At 45.1% G+C, this 21,827-nt stretch overlaps 61 pseudogenes; all 61 read left to right on the forward strand.

Annotated features, from left to right (window-relative positions):
• Positions 1-163: 163 nt before the first annotated feature.
• On the forward strand, positions 164-282 carry LOC140088452 (5S ribosomal RNA; annotated as a pseudogene).
• A 70-nt stretch (positions 283-352) lies between these two features.
• On the forward strand, positions 353-471 carry LOC140079618 (5S ribosomal RNA; annotated as a pseudogene).
• A 70-nt stretch (positions 472-541) lies between these two features.
• On the forward strand, positions 542-660 carry LOC140098856 (5S ribosomal RNA; annotated as a pseudogene).
• Positions 661-919: 259 nt separating this feature from the next.
• Positions 920-1,038, forward strand: LOC140086254 (5S ribosomal RNA; annotated as a pseudogene).
• Positions 1,039-1,108: 70 nt separating this feature from the next.
• Positions 1,109-1,227, forward strand: LOC140098512 (5S ribosomal RNA; annotated as a pseudogene).
• A 70-nt stretch (positions 1,228-1,297) lies between these two features.
• Positions 1,298-1,416, forward strand: LOC140085401 (5S ribosomal RNA; annotated as a pseudogene).
• Positions 1,417-1,486: 70 nt separating this feature from the next.
• Positions 1,487-1,605, forward strand: LOC140083022 (5S ribosomal RNA; annotated as a pseudogene).
• A 637-nt stretch (positions 1,606-2,242) lies between these two features.
• LOC140098858 (5S ribosomal RNA) lies at positions 2,243-2,361 on the forward strand (annotated as a pseudogene).
• A 595-nt stretch (positions 2,362-2,956) lies between these two features.
• On the forward strand, positions 2,957-3,075 carry LOC140079619 (5S ribosomal RNA; annotated as a pseudogene).
• Positions 3,076-3,145: 70 nt separating this feature from the next.
• On the forward strand, positions 3,146-3,264 carry LOC140096116 (5S ribosomal RNA; annotated as a pseudogene).
• Positions 3,265-3,334: 70 nt separating this feature from the next.
• On the forward strand, positions 3,335-3,453 carry LOC140086590 (5S ribosomal RNA; annotated as a pseudogene).
• Positions 3,454-3,893: 440 nt separating this feature from the next.
• LOC140084261 (5S ribosomal RNA) lies at positions 3,894-4,012 on the forward strand (annotated as a pseudogene).
• Positions 4,013-4,082: 70 nt separating this feature from the next.
• On the forward strand, positions 4,083-4,201 carry LOC140098859 (5S ribosomal RNA; annotated as a pseudogene).
• A 70-nt stretch (positions 4,202-4,271) lies between these two features.
• Positions 4,272-4,390, forward strand: LOC140088261 (5S ribosomal RNA; annotated as a pseudogene).
• A 259-nt stretch (positions 4,391-4,649) lies between these two features.
• On the forward strand, positions 4,650-4,768 carry LOC140097302 (5S ribosomal RNA; annotated as a pseudogene).
• A 70-nt stretch (positions 4,769-4,838) lies between these two features.
• LOC140085117 (5S ribosomal RNA) lies at positions 4,839-4,957 on the forward strand (annotated as a pseudogene).
• A 450-nt stretch (positions 4,958-5,407) lies between these two features.
• LOC140086778 (5S ribosomal RNA) lies at positions 5,408-5,526 on the forward strand (annotated as a pseudogene).
• Positions 5,527-5,596: 70 nt separating this feature from the next.
• Positions 5,597-5,715, forward strand: LOC140078653 (5S ribosomal RNA; annotated as a pseudogene).
• Positions 5,716-6,166: 451 nt separating this feature from the next.
• Positions 6,167-6,285, forward strand: LOC140083571 (5S ribosomal RNA; annotated as a pseudogene).
• A 637-nt stretch (positions 6,286-6,922) lies between these two features.
• On the forward strand, positions 6,923-7,041 carry LOC140098860 (5S ribosomal RNA; annotated as a pseudogene).
• A 259-nt stretch (positions 7,042-7,300) lies between these two features.
• Positions 7,301-7,419, forward strand: LOC140080041 (5S ribosomal RNA; annotated as a pseudogene).
• A 70-nt stretch (positions 7,420-7,489) lies between these two features.
• On the forward strand, positions 7,490-7,608 carry LOC140093011 (5S ribosomal RNA; annotated as a pseudogene).
• A 448-nt stretch (positions 7,609-8,056) lies between these two features.
• LOC140098861 (5S ribosomal RNA) lies at positions 8,057-8,175 on the forward strand (annotated as a pseudogene).
• A 259-nt stretch (positions 8,176-8,434) lies between these two features.
• LOC140079620 (5S ribosomal RNA) lies at positions 8,435-8,553 on the forward strand (annotated as a pseudogene).
• A 70-nt stretch (positions 8,554-8,623) lies between these two features.
• LOC140098301 (5S ribosomal RNA) lies at positions 8,624-8,742 on the forward strand (annotated as a pseudogene).
• Positions 8,743-8,812: 70 nt separating this feature from the next.
• Positions 8,813-8,931, forward strand: LOC140078483 (5S ribosomal RNA; annotated as a pseudogene).
• A 406-nt stretch (positions 8,932-9,337) lies between these two features.
• LOC140098335 (5S ribosomal RNA) lies at positions 9,338-9,456 on the forward strand (annotated as a pseudogene).
• A 70-nt stretch (positions 9,457-9,526) lies between these two features.
• Positions 9,527-9,645, forward strand: LOC140086255 (5S ribosomal RNA; annotated as a pseudogene).
• A 258-nt stretch (positions 9,646-9,903) lies between these two features.
• On the forward strand, positions 9,904-10,022 carry LOC140093118 (5S ribosomal RNA; annotated as a pseudogene).
• Positions 10,023-10,092: 70 nt separating this feature from the next.
• LOC140096366 (5S ribosomal RNA) lies at positions 10,093-10,211 on the forward strand (annotated as a pseudogene).
• Positions 10,212-10,281: 70 nt separating this feature from the next.
• On the forward strand, positions 10,282-10,400 carry LOC140079621 (5S ribosomal RNA; annotated as a pseudogene).
• Positions 10,401-10,659: 259 nt separating this feature from the next.
• Positions 10,660-10,778, forward strand: LOC140083765 (5S ribosomal RNA; annotated as a pseudogene).
• A 70-nt stretch (positions 10,779-10,848) lies between these two features.
• Positions 10,849-10,967, forward strand: LOC140079623 (5S ribosomal RNA; annotated as a pseudogene).
• Positions 10,968-11,037: 70 nt separating this feature from the next.
• On the forward strand, positions 11,038-11,156 carry LOC140085306 (5S ribosomal RNA; annotated as a pseudogene).
• Positions 11,157-11,226: 70 nt separating this feature from the next.
• On the forward strand, positions 11,227-11,345 carry LOC140098862 (5S ribosomal RNA; annotated as a pseudogene).
• A 217-nt stretch (positions 11,346-11,562) lies between these two features.
• Positions 11,563-11,681, forward strand: LOC140099479 (5S ribosomal RNA; annotated as a pseudogene).
• Positions 11,682-11,939: 258 nt separating this feature from the next.
• On the forward strand, positions 11,940-12,058 carry LOC140087733 (5S ribosomal RNA; annotated as a pseudogene).
• A 70-nt stretch (positions 12,059-12,128) lies between these two features.
• On the forward strand, positions 12,129-12,247 carry LOC140086448 (5S ribosomal RNA; annotated as a pseudogene).
• A 595-nt stretch (positions 12,248-12,842) lies between these two features.
• On the forward strand, positions 12,843-12,961 carry LOC140083347 (5S ribosomal RNA; annotated as a pseudogene).
• Positions 12,962-13,031: 70 nt separating this feature from the next.
• LOC140079624 (5S ribosomal RNA) lies at positions 13,032-13,150 on the forward strand (annotated as a pseudogene).
• A 69-nt stretch (positions 13,151-13,219) lies between these two features.
• LOC140079626 (5S ribosomal RNA) lies at positions 13,220-13,338 on the forward strand (annotated as a pseudogene).
• Positions 13,339-13,408: 70 nt separating this feature from the next.
• Positions 13,409-13,527, forward strand: LOC140083023 (5S ribosomal RNA; annotated as a pseudogene).
• A 259-nt stretch (positions 13,528-13,786) lies between these two features.
• Positions 13,787-13,905, forward strand: LOC140097222 (5S ribosomal RNA; annotated as a pseudogene).
• A 70-nt stretch (positions 13,906-13,975) lies between these two features.
• LOC140092177 (5S ribosomal RNA) lies at positions 13,976-14,094 on the forward strand (annotated as a pseudogene).
• A 70-nt stretch (positions 14,095-14,164) lies between these two features.
• Positions 14,165-14,283, forward strand: LOC140094358 (5S ribosomal RNA; annotated as a pseudogene).
• Positions 14,284-15,070: 787 nt separating this feature from the next.
• Positions 15,071-15,189, forward strand: LOC140096300 (5S ribosomal RNA; annotated as a pseudogene).
• A 70-nt stretch (positions 15,190-15,259) lies between these two features.
• LOC140087438 (5S ribosomal RNA) lies at positions 15,260-15,378 on the forward strand (annotated as a pseudogene).
• A 451-nt stretch (positions 15,379-15,829) lies between these two features.
• Positions 15,830-15,948, forward strand: LOC140093012 (5S ribosomal RNA; annotated as a pseudogene).
• An 825-nt stretch (positions 15,949-16,773) lies between these two features.
• On the forward strand, positions 16,774-16,892 carry LOC140093548 (5S ribosomal RNA; annotated as a pseudogene).
• Positions 16,893-16,962: 70 nt separating this feature from the next.
• LOC140093549 (5S ribosomal RNA) lies at positions 16,963-17,081 on the forward strand (annotated as a pseudogene).
• Positions 17,082-17,151: 70 nt separating this feature from the next.
• Positions 17,152-17,270, forward strand: LOC140092270 (5S ribosomal RNA; annotated as a pseudogene).
• Positions 17,271-17,487: 217 nt separating this feature from the next.
• LOC140097047 (5S ribosomal RNA) lies at positions 17,488-17,606 on the forward strand (annotated as a pseudogene).
• A 258-nt stretch (positions 17,607-17,864) lies between these two features.
• Positions 17,865-17,983, forward strand: LOC140088609 (5S ribosomal RNA; annotated as a pseudogene).
• Positions 17,984-18,242: 259 nt separating this feature from the next.
• Positions 18,243-18,361, forward strand: LOC140079627 (5S ribosomal RNA; annotated as a pseudogene).
• A 448-nt stretch (positions 18,362-18,809) lies between these two features.
• Positions 18,810-18,928, forward strand: LOC140079628 (5S ribosomal RNA; annotated as a pseudogene).
• A 70-nt stretch (positions 18,929-18,998) lies between these two features.
• LOC140088991 (5S ribosomal RNA) lies at positions 18,999-19,117 on the forward strand (annotated as a pseudogene).
• Positions 19,118-20,046: 929 nt separating this feature from the next.
• On the forward strand, positions 20,047-20,165 carry LOC140088610 (5S ribosomal RNA; annotated as a pseudogene).
• A 259-nt stretch (positions 20,166-20,424) lies between these two features.
• Positions 20,425-20,543, forward strand: LOC140079629 (5S ribosomal RNA; annotated as a pseudogene).
• Positions 20,544-20,991: 448 nt separating this feature from the next.
• Positions 20,992-21,110, forward strand: LOC140079630 (5S ribosomal RNA; annotated as a pseudogene).
• A 70-nt stretch (positions 21,111-21,180) lies between these two features.
• LOC140098864 (5S ribosomal RNA) lies at positions 21,181-21,299 on the forward strand (annotated as a pseudogene).
• Positions 21,300-21,516: 217 nt separating this feature from the next.
• On the forward strand, positions 21,517-21,635 carry LOC140099491 (5S ribosomal RNA; annotated as a pseudogene).
• Positions 21,636-21,827: the final 192 nt, after the last annotated feature.

Consider the following 21,827-nt stretch of genomic DNA (forward strand, 5'->3'; position numbering starts at 1 on the left):
GTGTGCTCTTGTCAGATCGCAGCAGCGATGCAGCTTAAGGCTTGGCAAGTACCAGCATGGGAGACTGGCTGGGAATCCCAAGTTCTGTTGACCTTTTTGAACCTGAAAATTGTGTTAGTTTCTCTATGAGATAGTAAAAGAAGGTTCAAATTGAACAGCTGCTGTCAATGGCCATTCTAAGCTGAATGTGCCTGCTCTCGTCAGATCGCAGCAGCAATGCAGCTTAAGGCTTGGCAAGTACCAGCATGGGAGACTGGCAGGGAATCCCAAGTTCCATTGACCTTTTTGAACCTGAAAATTGTGTTAGTTTCTCTATGAGATAGTAAAAGAAGGTTCAAATTGAACAGCTGCTGTCAACGGCCATTCTAAGCTGAATGTGCCTGCTCTCGTCAGATCGCAGCAGCAATGCAGCTTAAGGCTTGGCAAGTACCAGCATGGGAGACTGGCTGGGAATCCCAAGTTCTGTTGACCTTTTTGAACCTGAAAATTGTATTAGTTTCTCTATGAGATAGTAAAAGAAGGTTCAAATTGAACAGCTGCTGTCAACGGCCATTCTAAGCTGAATGTGCCTGCTCTCGTCAGATCGCAGCAGCAATGCAGCTTAAGGCTTGGCAAGTACCAGCATGGGAGACTGGCTGGGAATCCCAAGTTCCGTTGACCTTTTTGAACCTGAAAATTGTGTTAGTTTCTCTATGAGATAGTAAAAGAAGGTTCAAATTGAACAGCTGCTGTCAACGGCCATTCTAAGCTGAATGTGCATGCTCTTGTCAGATCGCAGCAGCGTTGCAGCTTAAGGCTTGGCAAGTACCAGCATGGGAGACTGCCTGGGAATCCCAAGTTCTGTTGACCTTTTTGAACCTGAAAATTGTTAGTTTCTCTGTCAAATATGGTAAAAGAAGGTTCAAATTGAACAGCTGCTGTCAACGGCCATTCTAAGCTGAATGTGCCTGCTCTCGTCAGATCGCAGCAGCAATGCAGCTTAAGGTTTGGCAAGTACCAGCATGGGAGACTGGCTGGGAATCCCAAGTTCCGTTGACCTTTTTGAACCTGAAAATTGTGTTAGTTTCTCTATGAGATAGTAAAAGAAGGTTCAAACTGAACAGCTGCTGTCAACGGCCATTCTAAGCTGAATGTGCCTGCTCTCGTCAGATCGCAGCAGCAATGCAGCTTAAGAATTGGCAAGTACCAGCATGGGAGACTGGCTGGGAATCCCAAGTTCTGTTGACCTTTTTGAACCTGAAAATTGTGTTAGTTTCTCTATGAGATAGTAAAAGAAGGTTCAAATTGAACAGCTGCTGTCAACGGCCATTCTAAGCTGAGTGTGCCTGCTCTCGTCAGATCGCAGCAGCAATGCAGCTTAAGGCTTGGCAAGTACCAGCATGGGAGACTGGCTGGGAATCCCAAGTTCTGTTGACCTTTTTGAACCTGAAAATTGTGTTAGTTTCTCTATGAGATAGTAAAAGAAGGTTCAAATTGAACAACTGCTGTCAACGGCCATTCTAAGCTGAATGTGCCTGCTCTCGTCAGATCGCAGCAGCAATGCAGCTTAAGGCTTGGCAAGTACCAGCATGGGAGACTGGCTGGGAATCTCAAGTTCCGTTGACCTTTTTGAACCTGAAAATTGTGTTAGTTTCTCTATGAGATAGTAAAAGAAGGTTCAAATTGAACAGCTGCTGTCAACGCCCATTCTAAGCTGAATGTGCCTGCTCTTGTCAGATTGCAGGAGCAATGCAGCTTAAGGCTTGGCAAGTACCTGCATGGGAGACTGGCTGGGAATCCCAAGTTCCGTTGACCTTTTTGAACCTGAAAATGGTGTTAGTTTCTCTATGAGATAGTAAAAGAGGGTTCAAATTGAACAGCTGCTGTCAACGGCCATTCTAAGCTGAATGTGCGTGCTCGTGTCAGATCGCAGCAGCGATGCAGCTTAAGGCTTGGCAAGTACCAGCATGGGAGACTGGATGGGAATCCCAAGTTCTGTTGACCTTTTTGAACCTGAAAATTGTGTAAGTTTCTCTATGAGATAGTAAAAGAAGGTTCAAATTGAACAGCTGCTGTCAACGGCCATTCTAAGCTTAATGTGCATGCTCTTGTCAGATCGCAGCAGCGTTGCAGCTTAAGGCTTGGCAAGTACCAGCATGGGAGACTGGCTGGGAATCCTAAGTTCTTTTGACCTTTTTGAACCTGAAAATTGTGTTAGTTTCTCTATGAGATAGTGAAAGAAAGTAGAAATTAGGCAGCTGCTGTCAACGGCCATTCTAAGCTGAATGTGCCTGCTCTCGTCAGATCGCAGCAGCAATGCAGCTTAAGGCTTGGCAAGTACCAGCATGGGAGACTGGCTGGGAATCCCAAGTTCCGTTGACCTTTTTTTAACCTGAAAATTGTGTTAGTTTCTCTATGAGATAGTAAAAGAAGGTTCAAATTGAACAGCTGCTGTCAACGCCCATTCTAAGCTAAGGCTTGGCAAGTACCAGCATGGGAGACTGGCTGGGAATCCCAAGTTCCATTGACCTTTTTGAACCTGAAAATTGAGTTAGTTTCTCTATGAGATAGTAAAAGAAGGTTCAAATTGAACAGCTGCTGTCAACGGCCATTCTAAGCTGAATGTGCATGCTCTTGTCAGATCGCAGCAGCGTTGCAGCTTAAGGCTTGGCAAGTACCAGCATGGGAGACTGGCTGGGAATCCCAAGTTCCATTGACCTTTTTGAACCTGAAAATGTGTTAGTTTCTTTATGAGATAGTAAAAGAAGGTTCAAATTGAACAGCTGCTGTCAACGGCCATTCTAAGCTGAATGTGCATGCTCTTGTCAGATCGCAGCAGCGTTGCAGCTTAAGGCTTGGCAAGTACCAGCATGGGAGACTGGCTGGGAATCCCAAGTTCTGTTGACCTTTTTGAACATGAAAATTGTGTTAGTTTCTCTATGAGATAGTAAAAGAAAGTAGAAATTAGGCAGCTGCTGTCAACGGCCATTCTAAGCTGAATGTGCCTGCTCTCGTCAGATCGCAGCAGCAATGCAGCTTAAGGCTTGGCAAGTACCAGCATGGGAGACTGGCTGGGAATCCCAAGTTCTGTTGACCTTTTTGAACCTGAAAATTGTGTTAGTTTCTCTATGAGATAGTAAAAGAAGGTTCAAATTGAACAGCTGCTGTCAACGGCCATTCTAAGCTGAATGTGCCTGCTCTCGTCAGATCGCAGCAGCAATGCAGCTTAAGGCTTGGCAAGTACCAGCATGGGACACTGGCTGGGAATCCCACGTTCTGTTGACCTTTTTGAACCTGAAAATTGTGTTAGTTTCTCTATGAGATAGTAAAAGAAGGTTCAAATTGAACAGCTGCTGTCAACGGCCATTCTAAGCTGAATGTGCCTGCTCTCGTCAGATCGCAGCAGCAATGCAGCTTAAGTCTTGGAAAGTACCAGCATGGGAGACTGGCTGGGAATCCCAAGTTCCGTTGACCTTTTTGAACCTGAAAATTGTGTTAGTTTCTCTATGAGATAGTAAAAGAAGGTTCAAATTGAACAGCTGCTGTCAACGGCCATTCTAAGCTGAATGTGCCTGCTCTCGTCAAATCGCAGCAGCATAAGGCTTGGCAAGTACAAGCATGGGAGACTGGCAGGGAATCCCAAGTTCCGTTGACCTTTTTGAACCTGAAAATTGTGTTAGTTTCTCTATGAGATAGTAAAAGAAGGTTCAAATTGAACAGCTGCTGTCAACGGCCATTCTAAGCTCAATGTGCCTGCTCTCGTCAGATCGCAGCAGCAATGCAGCTTAAGGCTTGGCAAGTACCAGCATGGGAGAATGGCTGGCAATCCCAAATTCCGTTGACCTTTTTGAACCTGAAAATTGTGTTAGTTTCTCTATGAGATAGTAAAAGAAGGTTCAAATTGAACAGCTGCTGTCAACGGCCATTCTAAGCTGAATGTGCCTGCTCTCGTCAGATCGCAGCAGCAATGCAGCTTAAGGCTTGGAAAGTACCAGCATGGGAGACTGGCTGGGAATCCCAAGTTCCGTTGACCTTTTTGAACCTGAAAATTGTGTTAGTTTCTCTATGAGATAGTAAAAGAAGGTTCAAATTGAACAGCTGCTGTCAACGGCCATTCTAAGCTGAATGTGCCTGCTCTCGTCAGATCGCAGCAGCAATGCAGCTTAAGGCTTGGCAAGTACCAGCATGGGAGACTGGCTGGGAATCCCAAGTTCCGTTGACCTTTTTGAACCTGAAAATTGTTAGTTTCTCTGTCAAAGATGGTAAAAGAAGGTTCAAATTGAACAGCTGCTGTCAACGGCCATTCTAAGCTGAATGTGCCTGCTCTCGTCAGATCGCAGCAGCAATGCAGCTTAAGGCTTGGCAAGTACCAGCATGGGAGACTGGCTGCGAATCCCAAGTTCCGTTGACCTTTTTGAACCTGAAAATTGTGTTAGTTTCTCTATGAGATTGTAAAAGAAGGTTCAAATTGAACAGCTGCTGTCAACGGCCATTCTAAGCCGAATGTGCGTGCTCTTGTCAAATCGCAGCAGCGATGCAGCTTAAGGCTTAGCAAGTACCAGCATGGGAAACTGGCTGGGAATCCCAAGTTCTGTTGACATTTTTGAACCTGAAAATTGTGTTAGTTTCTCTATGAGATAGTAAAAGAAGGTTCAAATTGAACAGCTGCTGTCAATGGCCATTCTAAGCTGAATGTGCCTGCTCTCGTCAGATCGCAGCAGCAATGCAGCTTAAGGCTTGGCAAGTACCAGCATGGGAGACTGGCTGGGAATCCTAAGATCTGTTGACCTTTTTGAACCTGAAAATTGTGTTAGTTTCTCTATGATGTAGTAAAATAAGGTTCAAATTGAACAGTTGCTGTCAACGGCCATTCTAAGCTGAATGTGCCTGCTCTCGTCAGATCGCAGCAGCAATGCAGCTTAAGGCTTGGCAAGTACCAGCATGGGAGACTAGCTGGGAATCCCAAGTTCCGTTGACCTTTTTGAACCTGAAAATTGTGTTAGTTTCTCTATTAATAGTAAAAGAAGGTTCAAATTGAACAGCTGCTGTCAACAGCCATTCTAAGCTGAATGTGCATGCTCTGGTCAGATCGCAGCAGCAATGCAGCTTAAGGCTTTGCAAGTACCAGCATGGGAGACTGGCTGGGAATCCCAAGTTCTGTTGACATTTTTGAACCTGAAAATTGTGTTAGTTTCTCTATGAGATAGTAAAAGAAGGTTCAAATTGAACAACTGCTGTCAACGGCCATTCTACTCAGCTTAATGTGCCTGCTCTCGTCAGATCGCAGCAGCAATGCAGCTTAAGGCTTGGCAAGTACCAGCATGGGAGACTGGCTGGGAATCCCAAGTTCCGTTGACCTTTTTGAACCTGAAAATTGTGTTAGTTTCTCTATGAGATAGTAAAAGAAGGTTCAAATTGAACAGCTGCTGTCAACGGCCATTCTAAGCTGAATGTGCCTGCTCTCGTCAGATCGCAGCAGCAATGCAGCTTAAGGCTTGGCAAGTACCAGCATGGGAGACTGGCTGGGAATCCTAAGTTCTGTTGACCTTTTTGAACCTGAAAATTGTGTTAGTTTCTCTATGAGGTAGTAAAATAAGGTTCAAATTGAACAGTTGCTGTCAACGGCCATTCTTAGCTGAATGTGCCTGCTCTCGTCAGATCGCAGCAGCAATGCAGCTTAAGGCTTGGCAAGTACCAGCATGGGAGACTAGCTGGGAATCCCAAGTTCCGTTGACCTTTTTGAACCTGAAAATTGTGTTAGTTTCTCTATGAGATAGTAAAAGAAGGTTCAAATTGAACAGCTGCTGTCAACAGCCATTCTAAGCTGAATGTGCCTGCTCTGGTCAGATCGCAGCAGCAATGCAGCTTAAGGCTTTGCAAGTACCAGCATGGGAGACTGGCTGGGAATCCCAAGTTCTGTTGACATTTTTGAACCTGAAAATTGTGTTAGTTTCTCTATGAGATAGTAAAAGAAGGTTCAAATTGAACAGCTGCTGTCAACGGCCATTCTACTAAGCTTAATGTGCCTGCTCTCGTCAGATCGCAGCAGCAATGCAGCTTAAGGCTTGGCAAGTACCAGCATGGGAGACTGGCTGGGAATCCCAAGTTCCGTTGACCTTTTTGAACCTGAAAATTGTGTTAGTTTCTCTATGAGATAGTAAAAGAAGGTTCAAATTGAACAGCTGCTGTCAACGGCCATTCTAAGCTGAATGTGCTTGCTCTCGTCAGATCGCAGCAGCAATGCAGCTTAAGGCTTGGCAAGTACCAGCATGGGAGACTGGCTGGGAATCCCAAGTTCCGTTGACCTTTTTGAACCTGAAAATTGTGTTAGTTTCTCTATGAGATAGTAAAAGAAGGTTCAAATTGAACAGCTGCTGTCAACGGCCATTCTAAGCTGAATGTGCCTGCTCTCGTCAGATCGCAGCAGCAATGCAGCTTAAGGCTTGGCAAGCACCAGCATGGGAGACTGGCTGGGAATCATAAGTTCCGTTGACCTTTTTTTAACCTGAAAATTGTGTTAGTTTCTCTATGAGATAGTAAAAGAAGGTTCAAATTGAACAGCTGCTGTCAACGGCCATTCTAAGCTGAATGCGCCTGCTCTCGTCAGATCGCAGCAGCAATGCAGCTTAAGGCTTGGCAAGTACCAGCATGGGAGACTGGCTGGGAATCCCAAGTTCCATTGACTTTTTGAACCTGAAAATTGTGTTAGTTTCTCTATGAGATAGTAAAAGAAGGTTCAAATTGAACAGCTGCTGTCAACTGCCATTCTAAGCTGAATGTGCATGCTCTTGTCAGATCGCAGCAGCGTTGCAGCTTAAGGCTTGGCAAGTACCAGCATGGGAGTCTGGCTGGGAATCCCAAGTTCTGTTGACCTTTTTGAACCTGAAAATTGTGTTAGTTTCCCTATGGGATAGTAAAACAAAGTAGAAATGAGGCAGCTGCTGTCAACGGCCATTCTAAGCTGAATGTGCCTGCTCTCGTCAGATCGCAGCAGCAATGCAGCTTAAGGCTTGGCAAGTACCAGCATGGGAGACTGGCTGGGAATCCCAAGTTCCGTTGACCTTTTTGAACCTGAAAATTGTTAGTTTCTCTGTCAAAGATGGTAAAAGAAGGTTCAAATTGAACAGCTGCTGTCAACGGCCATTCTAAGCTGAATGTGCCTGCTCTCGTCAGATCGCAGCAGCAATGCAGCTTAAGGCTTGGCAAAAACCAGCATGGGAGACTGGCTGGGAATCCCAAGTTCTGTTGACCTTTTTGAACCTGAAAATTGTGTTAGTTTCTCTATGAGATAGTAAAAGAAGGTTCAAATTGAACAGCTGCTGTCAACGGCCATTCTAAGCTGAATGTGCCTGCTCTCATCAGATCGCAGCAGCAATGCAGCTTAAGGCTTGGCAAGTACCAGCATGGGAGACTGGCTGGGAATCCCAAGTTCTGTTGACCTTTTTGAACCTGAAAATTGTGTTAGTTTCTCTATGAGATAGTAAAAGAAGGTTCAAATTGAACAGCTGCTGTCAACGGCCATTCTAAGCTGAATGTGCCTGCTCTCGTCAGATCGCAGCAGCAATGCAGCTTAAGGCTTGGCAAGTACCAGCATGGGAGACTGGCTGGGAATCATAAGTTCCGTTGACCTTTTTTTAACCTGAAAATTGTGTTAGTTTCTCTATGAGATAGTAAAAGAAGGTTCAAATTGAACAGCTGCTGTCAACGGCCATTCTAAGCTGAATGCGCCTGCTCTCGTCAGATCGCAGCAGCAATGCAGCTTAAGGCTTGGCAAGTACCAGCATGGGAGACTGGCTGGGAATCCCAAGTTCCATTGACTTTTTGAACCTGAAAATTGTGTTAGTTTCTCTATGAGATAGTAAAAGAAGGTTCAAATTGAACAGCTGCTGTCAACTGCCATTCTAAGCTGAATGTGCATGCTCTTGTCAGATCGCAGCAGCGTTGCAGCTTAAGGCTTGGCAAGTACCAGCATGGGAGTCTGGCTGGGAATCCCAAGTTCTGTTGACCTTTTTGAACCTGAAAATTGTGTTAGTTTCCCTATGGGATAGTAAAACAAAGTAGAAATGAGGCAGCTGCTGTCAACGGCCATTCTAAGCTGAATGTGCCTGCTCTCGTCAGATCGCAGCAGCAATGCAGCTTAAGGCTTGGCAAGTACCAGCATGGGAGACTGGCTGGGAATCCCAAGTTCCGTTGACCTTTTTGAACCTGAAAATTGTTAGTTTCTCTGTCAAAGATGGTAAAAGAAGGTTCAAATTGAACAGCTGCTGTCAACGGCCATTCTAAGCTGAATGTGCCTGCTCTCGTCAGATCGCAGCAGCAATGCAGCTTAAGGCTTGGCAAAAACCAGCATGGGAGACTGGCTGGGAATCCCAAGTTCTGTTGACCTTTTTGAACCTGAAAATTGTGTTAGTTTCTCTATGAGATAGTAAAAGAAGGTTCAAATTGAACAGCTGCTGTCAACGGCCATTCTAAGCTGAATGTGCCTGCTCTCGTCAGATCGCAGCAGCAATGCAGCTTAAGGCTTGGCAAGTACCAGCATGGGAGACTGGCTGGGAATCCCAAGTTCTGTTGACCTTTTTGAACCTGAAAATTGTGTTAGTTTCTCTATGAGATAGTAAAAGAAGGTTCAAACTGAACAGCTGCTGTCAACGGCCATTCTAAGATGAATGTGCCTGCTCTCGTCAGATCGCAGCAGCAATGCAGCTTAAGGCTTGGCATGTACCAGCATGGGAGACTGGCTGGGAATCCTAAGTTCCGTTGACCTTTTTGAGCCTGAAAATTGTGTTAGTTTCTCTATGAGATAGTAAAAGAAGGTTCAAATTGAACAGCTGCTGTCAACGGCCATTCTAAGCTGAATGTGCCTGCTCTCGTCAGATCGCAGCAGCAATGCAGCTTAAGGCTTGGAAAGTACCAGCATGGGAGACTGGCTGGGAATCCCAAGTTCTGTTGACCTTTTTGAACCTGAAAATTGTGTTAGTTTCTCTATGAGATAGTAAAAGAAGGTTCAAATTGAACAGCTGCTGTCAACGCCCATTCTAAGCTAAGGCTTGGCAAGTACCAGCATGGGAGACTGGCTGGGAATCCCACGTTCCATTGACCTTTTTGAACCTGAAAATTGAGTTAGTTTCTCTATGAGATAGTAAAAGAAGGTTCAAATTGAACAGCTGCTGTCAACGGCCGTTCTAAGCTGAATGTGCATGCTCTTGTCAGATCGCAGCAGCGTTGCAGCTTAAGGCTTGGCAAGTACCAGCATGGGAGACTGCCTGGGAATCCCAAGTTCTGTTGACCTTTTTGAACCTGAAAATTGTGTTAGTTTCTCTATGAGATAGTAAAAGAAAGTAGAAATTAGGCAGCTGCTGTCAACGGCCATTCTAAGCTGAATGTGCCTGCTCTCGTCAGATCGCAGCAGCAATGCAGCTTAAGGCTTGGCAAGTACCAGCATGGGAGACTGGCTGGGAATCCCACATTCCGTTGACCTTTTTGAACCTGAAAATTGTTAGTTTCTCTGTCAAATATGGTAAAAGAAGGTTCAAATTGAACAGCTGCTGTCAACGGCCATTCTAAGCTGAATGTGCCTGCTCTCGTCAGATCGCAGCAGCAATGCAGCTTAAGGTTTGGCAAGTACCAGCATGGGAGACTGGCTGGGAATCCCAAGTTCCGTTGACCTTTTTGAACCTGAAAATGTGTTAGTTTCTCTATGAGATAGTAAAAGAAGGTTCAAATTGAACAGCTGCTGTCAACGGCCATTCTAAGCTGAATGTGCATGCTCTTGTCAGATCGCAGCAGCGTTGCAGCTTAAGGCTTGGCAAGTACCAGCATGGGAGACTGGCTGGGAATCCCAAGTTCTGTTGACCTTTTTGAACCTGAAAATTGTGTTAGTTTCTCTATGAGATAGTAAAAGAATGTAGAAATTAGGCAGCTGCTGTCAACGGCCATTCTAAGCTGAATGTGCCTGCTCTCGTCAGAGCGCAGCAGCAATGCAGCTTAAGGCTTGGCAAGTACCAGCATGGGAGACTGGCTGGGAATCCCACGTTCCGTTGACCTTTTTGAACCTGAAACTTGTTAGTTTCTCTGTCAAAGATGGTAAAAGAAGGTTCAAATTGAACAGCTGCTGTCAACGGCCATATTAAACTGAATGTGCCTGCTCTCGTCAGATCGCAGCAGCAATGCAGCTTAAGGTTTGGCAAGTACCAGCATGGGAGACTGGCTGGGAATCCCAAGTTCTGTTGACCTTTTTGAACCTGAAAATTGTGTTAGTTTCTCTATGAGATAGTAAAAGAAGGTTCAAATTGAACAGCTGCTGTCAACGGCCATTCTAAGCTGAATGTGCCTGCTCTCGTCAGATCGCAGCAGCAATGCAGCTTAAGGCTTGGCAAGTACCAGCATGGGAGACTGGCTGGGAATCCCAAGTTCTGTTGACCTTTTTGAACCTGAAAATTGTGTTAGTTTCTCTATGAGATAGTAAAAGAAGGTTCAAATTGAACAGCTGCTGTCAACGGCCCTTCTAAGCTGAATGTGTGTGCTCTTGTCAGATCGCAGCAGCGATGCAGCTTAAGGCTTGGCAAGTACCAGCATAGGAGACTGACTGGGAATCCCAAGTTCTGTTGACCTTTTTGAACCTGAAAATTGTGTTAGTTTCTCTATGAGATAGTAAAAGAAGGTTCAAATTGAACAGCTGCTGTCAATGGCCATTCTAAGCTGAATGTGCCTGCTCTCGTCAGATCGCAGCAGCAATGCAGCTTAAGGCTTGGCAAGTACCAGCATGGGAGACTGGCTGGGAATCCCAAGTTCTGTTGACCTTTTTGAACCTGAAAATTGTATTAGTTTCTCTATGAGATAGTAAAAGAAGGTTCAAATTGAACAGCTGCTGTCAACGGCCATTCTAAGCTGAATGTGCCTGCTCTCGTCAGATCGCAGCAGCAATGCAGCTTAAGGCTTGGCAAGTACCAGCATGGGAGACTGGCTGGGAATCCCAAGTTCTGTTGACCTTTTTGAACCTGAAAATTGTGTTAGTTTCTCTATGAGATAGTAAAAGAAGGTTCAAATTGAACAGCTGCTGTCAACGGCCATTCTAAGCTGAATGTGCTTGCTCTCGTCAGATCGCAGCAGCAATGCAGCTTAAGGCTTGGCAAGTACCAGCATGGGAGACTGGCTGGGAATCCCAAGTTCTGTTGACCTTTTTGAACCTGAAAATTGTATTAGTTTCTCTATGAGATAGTAAAAGAAGGTTCAAATTGAACAGCTGCTGTCAACGGCCATTCTAAGCTGAATGTGCCTGCTCTCGTCAGATCGCAGCAGCAATGCAGCTTAAGGCTTGGCAAGTACCAGCATGGGAGACTGGCTGGGAATCCCAAGTTCCGTTGACCTTTTTGAACCTGAAAATTGTGTTAGTTTCTCTATGAGATAGTAAAAGAAGGTTCAAATTGAACAGCTGCTGTCAACGCCCATTCTAAGCTAAGGCTTGGCAAGTACCAGCATGGGAGACTGACTGGGAATCCCAAGTTCCATTGACCTTTTTGAACCTGAAAATTGAGTTAGTTTCTCTTTGAGATAGTAAAAGAAGGTTCAAATTGAACAGCTGCTGTCAACGGCCATTCTAAGCTGAATGTGCCTGCTCTCATCAGATCGCAGCAGCAATGCAGCTTAAGGCTTGGCAAGTACCAGCATGGGAGACTGGCTGGGAATCCCAAGTTCCGTTGACCTTTTTGAACCTGAAAATGTGTTAGTTTCTCTATGAGATAGTAAAAGAAGGTTCAAATTGAACAGCTGCTGTCAACGGCCATTCTAAGCTGAATGTGCATGCTCTTGTCAGATCGCAGCAGCGTTGCAGCTTAAGGCTTGGCAAGTACCAGCATGGGAGACTGCCTGGGAATCCCAAGTTCTGTTGACCTTTTTGAACCTGAAAATTGTGTTAGTTTCTCTATGAGATAGTAAAAGAAAGTAGAAATTAGGCAGCTGCTGTCAACGGCCATTCTAAGCTGAATGTGCCTGCTCTCGTCAGATCGCAGCAGCAATGCAGCTTAAGGCTTGGCAAGTACCAGCATGGGAGACTGGCTGGGAATCCCATGTTCTGTTGACCTTTTTGAACCTGAAAATTGTTAGTTTCTCTGTCAAAGATGGTAAAAGAAGGTTCAAATTGAACAGCTGCTGTCAACGGCCATTCTAATCTGAATGTGCCTGCTCTCGTCAGATCGCAGCAGCAATGCAGCTTAAGGCTTGGCAAGTACCAGCATGGGAGACTGGCTGGGAATCCCAAGTTCCGTTGACCTTTTTGAACCTGAAAATTGTGTTAGTTTCTCTATGAGATAGTAAAAGAAGGTTCAAATTGAACAGCTGCTGTCAACGCCCATTCTAAGCTAAGGCTTGGCAAATACCAGCATGGGAGACTGGCTGGGAATCCCAAGTTCCATTGACCTTTTTGAACCTGAAAATTGAGTTAGTTTCTCTATGAGATAGTAAAAGAAGGTTCAAATTGAACAGCTGCTGTCAACGGCCATTCTAAGCTGAATGTGCATGCTCTTGTCAGATCGCAGCAGCGTTGCAGCTTAAGGCTTGGCAAGTACCAGCATGGGAGACTGGCTGGGTATCCCAAGTTCTGTTGACCTTTTTGAACCTGAAAATTGTGTTAGTTTCTCTATGAGATAGTAAAAGAAAGTAGAAATTAGGCAGCTGCTGTCAACGGCCATTCTAAGCTGAATGTGCCTGCTCTCGTCAGATCGCAGCAGCGTTGCAGCTTAAGGCTTGGCAAGTACCAGCATGGGAGACTGGCTGGGAATCCCACATTCCGTTGACCTTTTTGAACCTGAAAATTGTTAGTTTCTCTGTCAAAGATGGTAAAAGAAGGTTCAAATAGAACAGCTGCTGTCAACGGCCATTCTAAGCTGAATGTGCCTGCTCTCATCAGATCGCAGCAGCAATGCAGCTTAAGGTTTGGCAAGTACCAGCATGGGAGACTGGCTGGGAATCCCAAGTTCCGTTGACCTTTTTGAACCTGAAAATTGTGTTAGTTTCTCTATGAGATAGTAAAAGAAGGTTCAAACTGAACAGCTGCTGTCAACGGCCATTCTAAGCTGAATGTGCCTGCTCTCGTCAGATCGCAGCAGCAATGCAGCTTAAGGCTTGGCAAGTACCAGCATGGGAGACTGGCTGGGAATCCCAAGTTCTGTTGACCTTTTTAACCTGAAAATTGTGTTAGTTTCTCTATGAGATAGTAAAAGAAGGTTCAAACTGAACAGCTGCTGTCAACGGCCATTCTAAGCTGAATGTGCCTGCTCTCGTCAGATCGCAGCAGCAATGCAGCTTAAGGCTTGGCAAGTACCAGCATGGGAGACTGGCTGGGAATCCCAAGTTCTGTTGACCTTTTTGAACCTGAAAATTGTGTTAGTTTCTCTATGAGATAGTAAAAGAAGGTTCAAATTGAACAACTGCTGTCAACGGCCATTCTAAGCTGAATGTGCCTGCTCTCGTCAGATCGCAGCAGCAATGCAGCTTAAGGCTTGGCAAGTACCAGCATGGGAGACTGGCTGGGAATCTCAAGTTCCGTTGACCTTTTTGAACCTGAAAATTGTGTTAGTTTCTCTATGAGATAGTAAAAGAAGGTTCAAATTGAACTGCTGCTGTCAACGCCCATTCTAAGCTGAATGTGCCTGCTCTTGTCAGATTGCAGGAGCAATGCAGCTTAAGGCTTGGCAAGTACCAGCATGGCAGACTGGCTGGGAATCCCAAGTTCCGTTGACCTTTTTGAACCTGAAAATTGTGTTAGTTTCTCTATGAGATAGTAAAAGAAGGTTCAAATTGAACAGCTGCTGTCAACGGCCATTCTAAGCTGAATGTGCGTGCTCTTGTCAGATCGCAGCAGCGATGCAGCTTAAGGCTTGGCAAGTACCAGCATGGGAGACTGGCTGGGAATCCCAAGTTCTGTTGACCTTTTTGAACCTGAAAATTGTGTTAGTTTCTCTATGAGATAGTGAAAGAAAGTAGAAATTAGGCAGCTGCTGTCAACTGCCATTCTAAGCTGAATGTGCCTGCTCTCGTCAGATCGCAGCAGCAATGCAGCTTAAGGCTTGGCAAGTACCAGCATGGGAGACTGGCTGGGAATCCCAAGTTCCGTTGACCTTTTTGAACCTGAAAATTGTTAGTTTCTCTGTCAAAGATCTTAAAAGAAGGTTCAAATTGAACAGCTGCTGTCAACAGCCATTCTAAGTTGAATGTTCCTGCTCTCGTCAGATCGCAGCAGCAATGCAGCTTAAGGCTTGGCAAGTACCAGCATGGGAGACTGGCTGGGAATCCCAAGTTCCGTTGACCTTTTTTTAACCTGAAAATTGTGTTAGTTTCTCTATGAGATAGTAAAAGAAGGTTCAAATTGAACAGCTGCTGTCAACGCCCATTCTAAGCTAAGGCTTGGCAAGTACCAGCATGGGAGACTGGCTGGGAATCCCAAGTTCCATTGACCTTTTTGAACCTGAAAATTGAGTTAGTTTCTCTATGAGATAGTAAAAGAAGGTTCAAATTGAACAGCTGCTGTCAACGGCCATTCTAAGCTGAATGTGCATGCTCTTGTCAGATCGCAGCAGCGTTGCAGCTTAAGGCTTGGCAAGTACCAGCATGGGAGACTGGCTGGGAATCCCAAGTTCCATTGACCTTTTTGAACCTGAAAATGTGTTAGTTTCTTTATGAGATAGTAAAAGAAGGTTCAAATTGAACAGCTGCTGTCAACGGCCATTCTAAGCTGAATGTGCATGCTCTGGTCAGATCGCAGCAGCAATGCAGCTTAAGGCTTTGCAAGTACCAGCATGGGAGACTGGCTGGGAATCCCAAGTTCTGTTGACATTTTTGAACCTGAAAATCGTGTTAGTTTCTCTATGAGATAGTAAAAGAAGGTTCAAATTGAACAACTGCTGTCAACGGCCATTCTACTAAGCTTAATGTGCCTGCTCTCGTCAGATCGCAGCAGCAATGCAGCTTAAGGCTTGGCAAGTACCAGCATGGGAGACTGGCTGGGAGTCCCAAGTTCCGTTGACCTTTTTGAACCTGAAAATTGTGTTAGTTTCTCTATGAGATAGTAAAAGAAGGTTCAAATTGAACAGCTGCTGTCAACGGCCATTCTAAGCTGAATGTGCCTGCTCTCGTCAGATCGCAGCAGCAATGCAGCTTAAGGCTTGGCAAATACCAGCATGGGAGACTGGCTGGGAATCCTAAGTTCTGTTGACCTTTTTGAACCTGAAAATTGTGTTAGTTTCTCTATGAGGTAGTAAAATAAGGTTCAAATTGAACAGTTGCTGTCAACGGCCATTCTAAGCTGAATGTGCCTGCTCTTGTCAGATCGCAGCAGCAATGCAGCTTAAGGCTTGGCAAGTACCAGCATGGGAGACTAGCTGGGAATCCCAAGTTCCGTTGACCTATTTGAACCAGAAAATTGTGTTAGTTTCTCTATGAGATAGTAAAAGAAGGTTCAAATTGAACAGCTGCTGTCAACAGCCATTCTAAGCTGAATGTGCCTGCTCTGGTCAGATCGCAGCAGCAATGCAGCTTAAGGCTTTGCAAGTACCAGCATGGGAGACTGGCTGGGAATCCCAAGTTCTGTTGACATTTTTGAACCTGAAAATTGTGTTAGTTTCTCTATGAGATAGTAAAAGAAGGTTCAAATTGAACAGCTGCTGTCAACGGCCATTCTACTAAGCTTAATGTGCCTGCTCTCGTCAGATCGCAGCAGCAATGCAGCTTAAGGCTTGGCAAGTACCAGCATGGGAGACTGGCTGGGAATCCCAAGTTCCGTTGACCTTTTTGAACCTGAAAATTGTGTTAGTTTCTCTATGAGATAGTAAAAGAAGGTTCAAATTGGACAGCTGCTGTCAACGGCCATTCTAAGCTGAATGTGCCTGCTCTCGTCAGATCGCAGCAGCAATGCAGCTTAAGGCTTGGCAAGTACCAGCATGGGAGACTGGCTGGGAATCATAAGTTCCGTTGACCTTTTTTTAACCTGAAAATTGTGTTAGTTTCTCTATGAGATAGTAAAAGAAGGTTCAAATTGAACAGTTGCTGTCAACGGCCATTCTAAGCTGAATGCGCCTGCTCTCGTCAGATCGCAGCAGCAATGCAGCTTAAGGCTTGGCAAGTACCAGCATGGGAGACTGGCTGGGAATCCCAAGTTCCATTGACTTTTTGAACCTGAAAATTGTGTTAGTTTCTCTATGAGATAGTAAAAGAAGGTTCAAATTGAACAGCTGCTGTCAACTGCCATTCTAAGCTGAATGTGCATGCTCTTGTCAGATCGCAGCAGCGTTGCAGCTTAAGGCTTGGCAAGTACCAGCATGGGAGTCTGGCTGGGAATCCCAAGTTCTCTTGACCTTTTTGAACCTGAAAATTGTGTTAGTTTCTCTATGAGATAGTAAAACAAAGTAGAAATTAGGCAGCTGCTGTCAACGGCCATTCTAAGCTGAATGTGCCTGCTCTCGTCAGATCGCAGCAGCAATGCAGCTTAAGGCTTGGCAAGTACCAGCATGGGAGACTGGCTGGGAATCCCAAGTTCCATTGACTTTTTGAACCTGAAAATTGTGTTAGTTTCTCTATGAGATAGTAAAAGAAGGTTCAAATTGAACAGCTGCTGTCAACTGCCATTCTAAGCTGAATGTGCATGCTCTTGTCAGATCGCAGCAGCGTTGCAGCTTAAGGCTTGGCAAGTACCAGCATGGGAGTCTGGCTGGGAATCCCAAGTTCTCTTGACCTTTTTGAACCTGAAAATTGTGTTAGTTTCTCTATGAGATAGTAAAACAAAGTAGAAATTAGGCAGCTGCTGTCAACGGCCATTCTAAGCTGAATGTGCCTGCTCTCGTCAGATCGCAGCAGTAATGCAGCTTGAGGCTTGGCATGTACCAGCATGGGAGACTGGCTGGGAATCCTAAGTTCCGTTGACCTTTTTGAGCCTGAAAATTGTGTTAGTTTCTCTATGAGATAGTAAAAGAAGGTTCAAATTGAACAGCTGCTGTCAACGGCCATTCTAAGCTGAATGTGCCTGCTCTCGTCAGATCGCAGCAGTAATGCAGCTTGAGGCTTGGCATGTACCAGCATGGGAGACTGGCTGGGAATCCTAAGTTCCGTTGACCTTTTTGAGCCTGAAAATTGTGTTAGTTTCTCTATGAGATAGTAAAAGAAGGTTCAAATTGAACAGCTGCTGTCAACGGCCATTCTAAGCTGAATGTGCCTGCTCTCGTCAGATCGCAGCAGCGTTGCAGCTTAAGGCTTGGCAAGTACCAGCATGGGAGACTGGCTGGGAATCCCAAGTTCTGTTGACCTTTTTGAACCTGAAAATTGTGTTAGTTTCTCTATGAGATAGTAAAAGAAGGTTCAAATTGAACAGCTGCTGTCAACGCCCATTCTAAGCTAAGGCTTGGCAAGTACCAGCATGGGAGACTGGCTGGGAATCCCAAGTTCCATTGACCTTTTTGAACCTGAAAATTGAGTTAGTTTCTCTATGAGATAGTAAAAGAAGGTTCAAATTGAACAGCTGCTGTCAACGGCCATTCTAAGCTGAATGTGCATGCTCTTGTCAGATCGCAGCAGCGATGCAGCTTAAGGCTTGGCAAGTACCAGCATGGGAGACTGGCTGGGAATCCCAAGTTCCGTTGACCTTTTTGAACCTGAAAATGTGTTAGTTTCTCTATGAGATAGTAAAAGAAGGTTCAAATTGAACAGCTGCTGTCAACGGCCATTCTAAGCTGAATGTGCATGCTCTTGTCAGATCGCAGCAGCGTTGCAGCTTAAGGCTTGGCAAGTACCAGCATGGGAGACTGGCTGGGAATACCAAGTTCTGTTGACCTTTTTGAACCTGAAAATTGTGTTAGTTTCTCTATGAGATAGTAAAAGAAAGTAGAAATTAGGCAGCTGCTGTCAACGGCCATTCTAAGCTGAATGTGCCTGCTCTCGTCAGATCGCAGCAGCAATGCAGCTTAAGGCTTGGCAAGTACCAGCATGGGAGACTGGCTGGGAATCCCACGTTCCGTTGACCTTTTTGAACCTGAAAATTGTTAGTTTCTCTGTCAAAGATGGTAAAAGAAGGTTCAAATTGAACAGCTGCTGTCAACGGCCATATTAAGCTGAATGTGCCTGCTTTCGTCAGATCGCAGCAGCAATGCAGCTTAAGGTTTGGCAAGTACCAGCATGGGAGACTGGCTGGAAATCCCAAGTTCTGTTGACCTTTTTGAACCTGAAAATTGTGTTAGTTTCTCTATGAGATAGTAAAAGAAGGTTCAAATTGAAGAGCTGCTGTCAACGGCCATTCTAAGCTGAATGTGCCTGCTCTCGTCAGATCGCAGCAGCAATGCAGCTTAAGGCTTGGCAAGTACCAGCATGGGAGACTGGCTGGGAATCCCAAGTTCTGTTGACCTTTTTGAACCTGAAAATTGTGTTAGTTTCTCTATGAGATAGTAAAAGAAGGTTCAGATTGAACAGCTGCTGTCAACGGCCCTTCTAAGCTGAATGTGTGTGCTCTTGTCAGATCGCAGCAGCGATGCAGCTTAAGGCTTGGCAAGTACCAGCATGGGAGACTGACTGGGAATCCCAAGTTCTGTTGACCTTTTTGAACCTGAAAATTGTGTTAGTTTCTCTATGAGATAGTAAAAGAAGGTTCAAATTGAACAGCTGCTGTCAATGGCCATTCTAAGCTGAATGTGCCTGCTCTCGTCAGATCGCAGCAGCAATGCAGCTTAAGGCTTGGCAAGTACCAGCATGGGAGACTGGCTGGGAATCCCAAGTTCCATTGACCTTTTTGAACCTGAAAATTGTGTTAGTTTCTCTATGAGATAGTAAAAGAAGGTTCAAATTGAACAGCTGCTGTCAACGGCCATTCTAAGCTGAATGTGCCTGCTCTCGTCAGATCGCAGCAGCAATGCAGCTTAAGGCTTGGCAAGTACCAGCATGGGAGACTGGCTGGGAATCCCAAGTTCTGTTGACCTTTTTGAACCTGAAAATTGTATTAGTTTCTCTATGAGATAGTAAAAGAAGGTTCAAATTGAACAGCTGCTGTCAACGGCCATTCTAAGCTGAATGTGCCTGCTCTTGTCAGATCGCAGCAGCAATGCAGCTTAAGGCTTGGCAAGTACCAGCATGGGAGACTGGCTGGGAATCCCAAGTTCCGTTGACCTTTTTGAACCTGAAAATTGTGTTAGTTTCTCTATGAGATAGTAAAAGAAGGTTCAAATTGAACAGCTGCTGTCAACGCCCATTCTAAGCTAAGGCTTGGCAAGTACCAGCATGGGAGACTGGCTGGGAATCCCAAGTTCCATTGACCTTTTTGAACCTGAAAATTGAGTTAGTTTCTCTATGAGATAGTAAAAGAAGGTTCAAATTGAACAGCTGCTGTCAACGGCCATTCTAAGCTGAATGTGCCTGCTCTCATCAGATCGCAGCAGCAATGCAGCTTAAGGCTTGGCAAGTACCAGCATGGGAGACTGGCTGGGAATCCCAAGTTCCTTTGACCATTTTGAACCTGAAAATGTGTTAGTTTCTCTATGAGATAGTAAAAGAAGGTTCAAATTGAACAGCTGCTGTCAACGGCCATTCTAAGCTAAGGCTTGGCAAGTACCAGCATGGGAGACTGGCTGGGAATCCCAAGTTCCATTGACCTTTTTGAACCTGAAAATTGAGTTAGTTTCTCTATGAGATAGTAAAAGAAGGTTCAAATTGAACAGCTGCTGTCAACGGCCATTCTAAGCTGAATGTGCATGCTCTTGTCAGATCGCAGCAGCGTTGCAGCTTAAGGCTTGGCAAGTACCAGCATGGGAGACTGGCTGGGAATCCCAAGTTCCGTTGACCTTTTTGAACCTGAAAATGTGTTAGTTTCTCTATGAGATAGTAAAAGAAGGTTCAAATTGAACAGCTGCTGTCAACGGCCATTCTAAGCTGAATGTGCATGCTCTTGTCAGATCGCAGCAGCGTTGCAGCTTAAGGCTTGGCAAGTACCAGCATGGGAGACTGGCTGGGAATACCAAGTTCTGTTGACCTTTTTGAACCTGAAAATTGTGTTAGTTTCTCTATGAGATAGTAAAAGAAAGTAGAAATTAGGCAGCTGCTGTCAACGGCCATTCTAAGCTGAATGTGCCTGCTCTCGTCAGATCGCAGCAGCAATGCAGCTTAAGGCTTGGCAAGTACCAGCATGGGAGACTGGCTGGGAATCCCACGTTCCGTTGACCTTTTTGAACCTGAAAATTGTTAGTTTCTCTGTCAAAGATGGTAAAAGAAGGTTCAAATTGAACAGCTGCTGTCAACGGCCATATTAAGCTGAATGTGCCTGCTTTCGTCAGATCGCAGCAGCAATGCAGCTTAAGGTTTGGCAAGTACCAGCATGGGAGACTGGCTGGAAATCCCAAGTTCTGTTGACCTTTTTGAACCTGAAAATTGTGTTAGTTTCTCTATGAGATAGTAAAAGAAGGTTCAAATTGAAGAGCTGCTGTCAACGGCCATTCTAAGCTGAATGTGCCTGCTCTCGTCAGATCGCAGCAGCAATGCAGCTTAAGGCTTGGCAAGTACCAGCATGGGAGACTGGCTGGGAATCCCAAGTTCTGTTGACCTTTTTGAACCTGAAAATTGTGTTAGTTTCTCTATGAGATAGTAAAAGAAGGTTCAGATTGAACAGCTGCTGTCAACGGCCCTTCTAAGCTGAATGTGTGTGCTCTTGTCAGATCGCAGCAGCGATGCAGCTTAAGGCTTGGCAAGTACCAGCATGGGAGACTGACTGGGAATCCCAAGTTCTGTTTACCTTTTTGAACCTGAAAATTGTGTTAGTTTCTCTATGAGATAGTAAAAGAAGGTTCAAATTGAACAGCTGCTGTCAATGGCCATTCTAAGCTGAATGTGCCTGCTCTCGTCAGATCGCAGCAGCAATGCAGCTTAAGGCTTGGCAAGTACCAGCATGGGAGACTGGCAGGGAATCCCAAGTTCCATTGACCTTTTTGAACCTGAAAATTGTGTTAGTTTCTCTATGAGATAGTAAAAGAAGGTTCAAATTGAACAGCTGCTGTCAACGGCCATTCTAAGCTGAATGTGCCTGCTCTCGTCAGATCGCAGCAGCAATGCAGCTTAAGGCTTGGCAAGTACCAGCATGGGAGACTGGCTGGGAATCCCAAGTTCTGTTGACCTTTTTGAACCTGAAAATTGTATTAGTTTCTCTATGAGATAGTAAAAGAAGGTTCAAATTGAACAGCTGCTGTCAACGGCCATTCTAAGCTGAATGTGCCTGCTCTCGTCAGATCGCAGCAGCAATGCAGCTTAAGGCTTGGCAAGTACCAGCATGGGAGACTGGCTGGGAATCCCAAGTTCCGTTGACCTTTTTGAACCTGAAAATTGTGTTAGTTTCTCTATGAGATAGTAAAAGAAGGTTCAAATTGAACAGCTGCTGTCAACGCCCATTCTAAGCTAAGGCTTGGCAAGTACCAGCATGGGAGACTGGCTGGGAATCCCAAGTTCCATTGACCTTTTTGAACCTGAAAATTGAGTTAGTTTCTCTATGAGATAGTAAAAGAAGGTTCAAATTGAACAGCTGCTGTCAACGGCCATTCTAAGCTGAATGTGCCTGCTCTCATCAGATCGCAGCAGCAATGCAGCTTAAGGCTTGGCAAGTACCAGCATGGGAGACTGGCTGGGAATCCCAAGTTCCGTTGACCTTTTTGAACCTGAAAATGTGTTAGTTTCTCTATGAGATAGTAAAAGAAGGTTCAAATTGAACAGCTGCTGTCAACGGCCATTCTAAGCTGAATGTGCATGCTCTTGTCAGATCGCAGCAGCGTTGCAGCTTAAGGCTTGGCAAGTACCAGCATGGGAGACTGCCTGGGAATCCCAAGTTCTGTTGACCTTTT

Source organism: Engystomops pustulosus, chromosome 9 (assembly GCF_040894005.1).
Source record: "Engystomops pustulosus chromosome 9, aEngPut4.maternal, whole genome shotgun sequence".
NCBI classification, from domain to species: domain Eukaryota; kingdom Metazoa; phylum Chordata; class Amphibia; order Anura; family Leptodactylidae; genus Engystomops; species Engystomops pustulosus.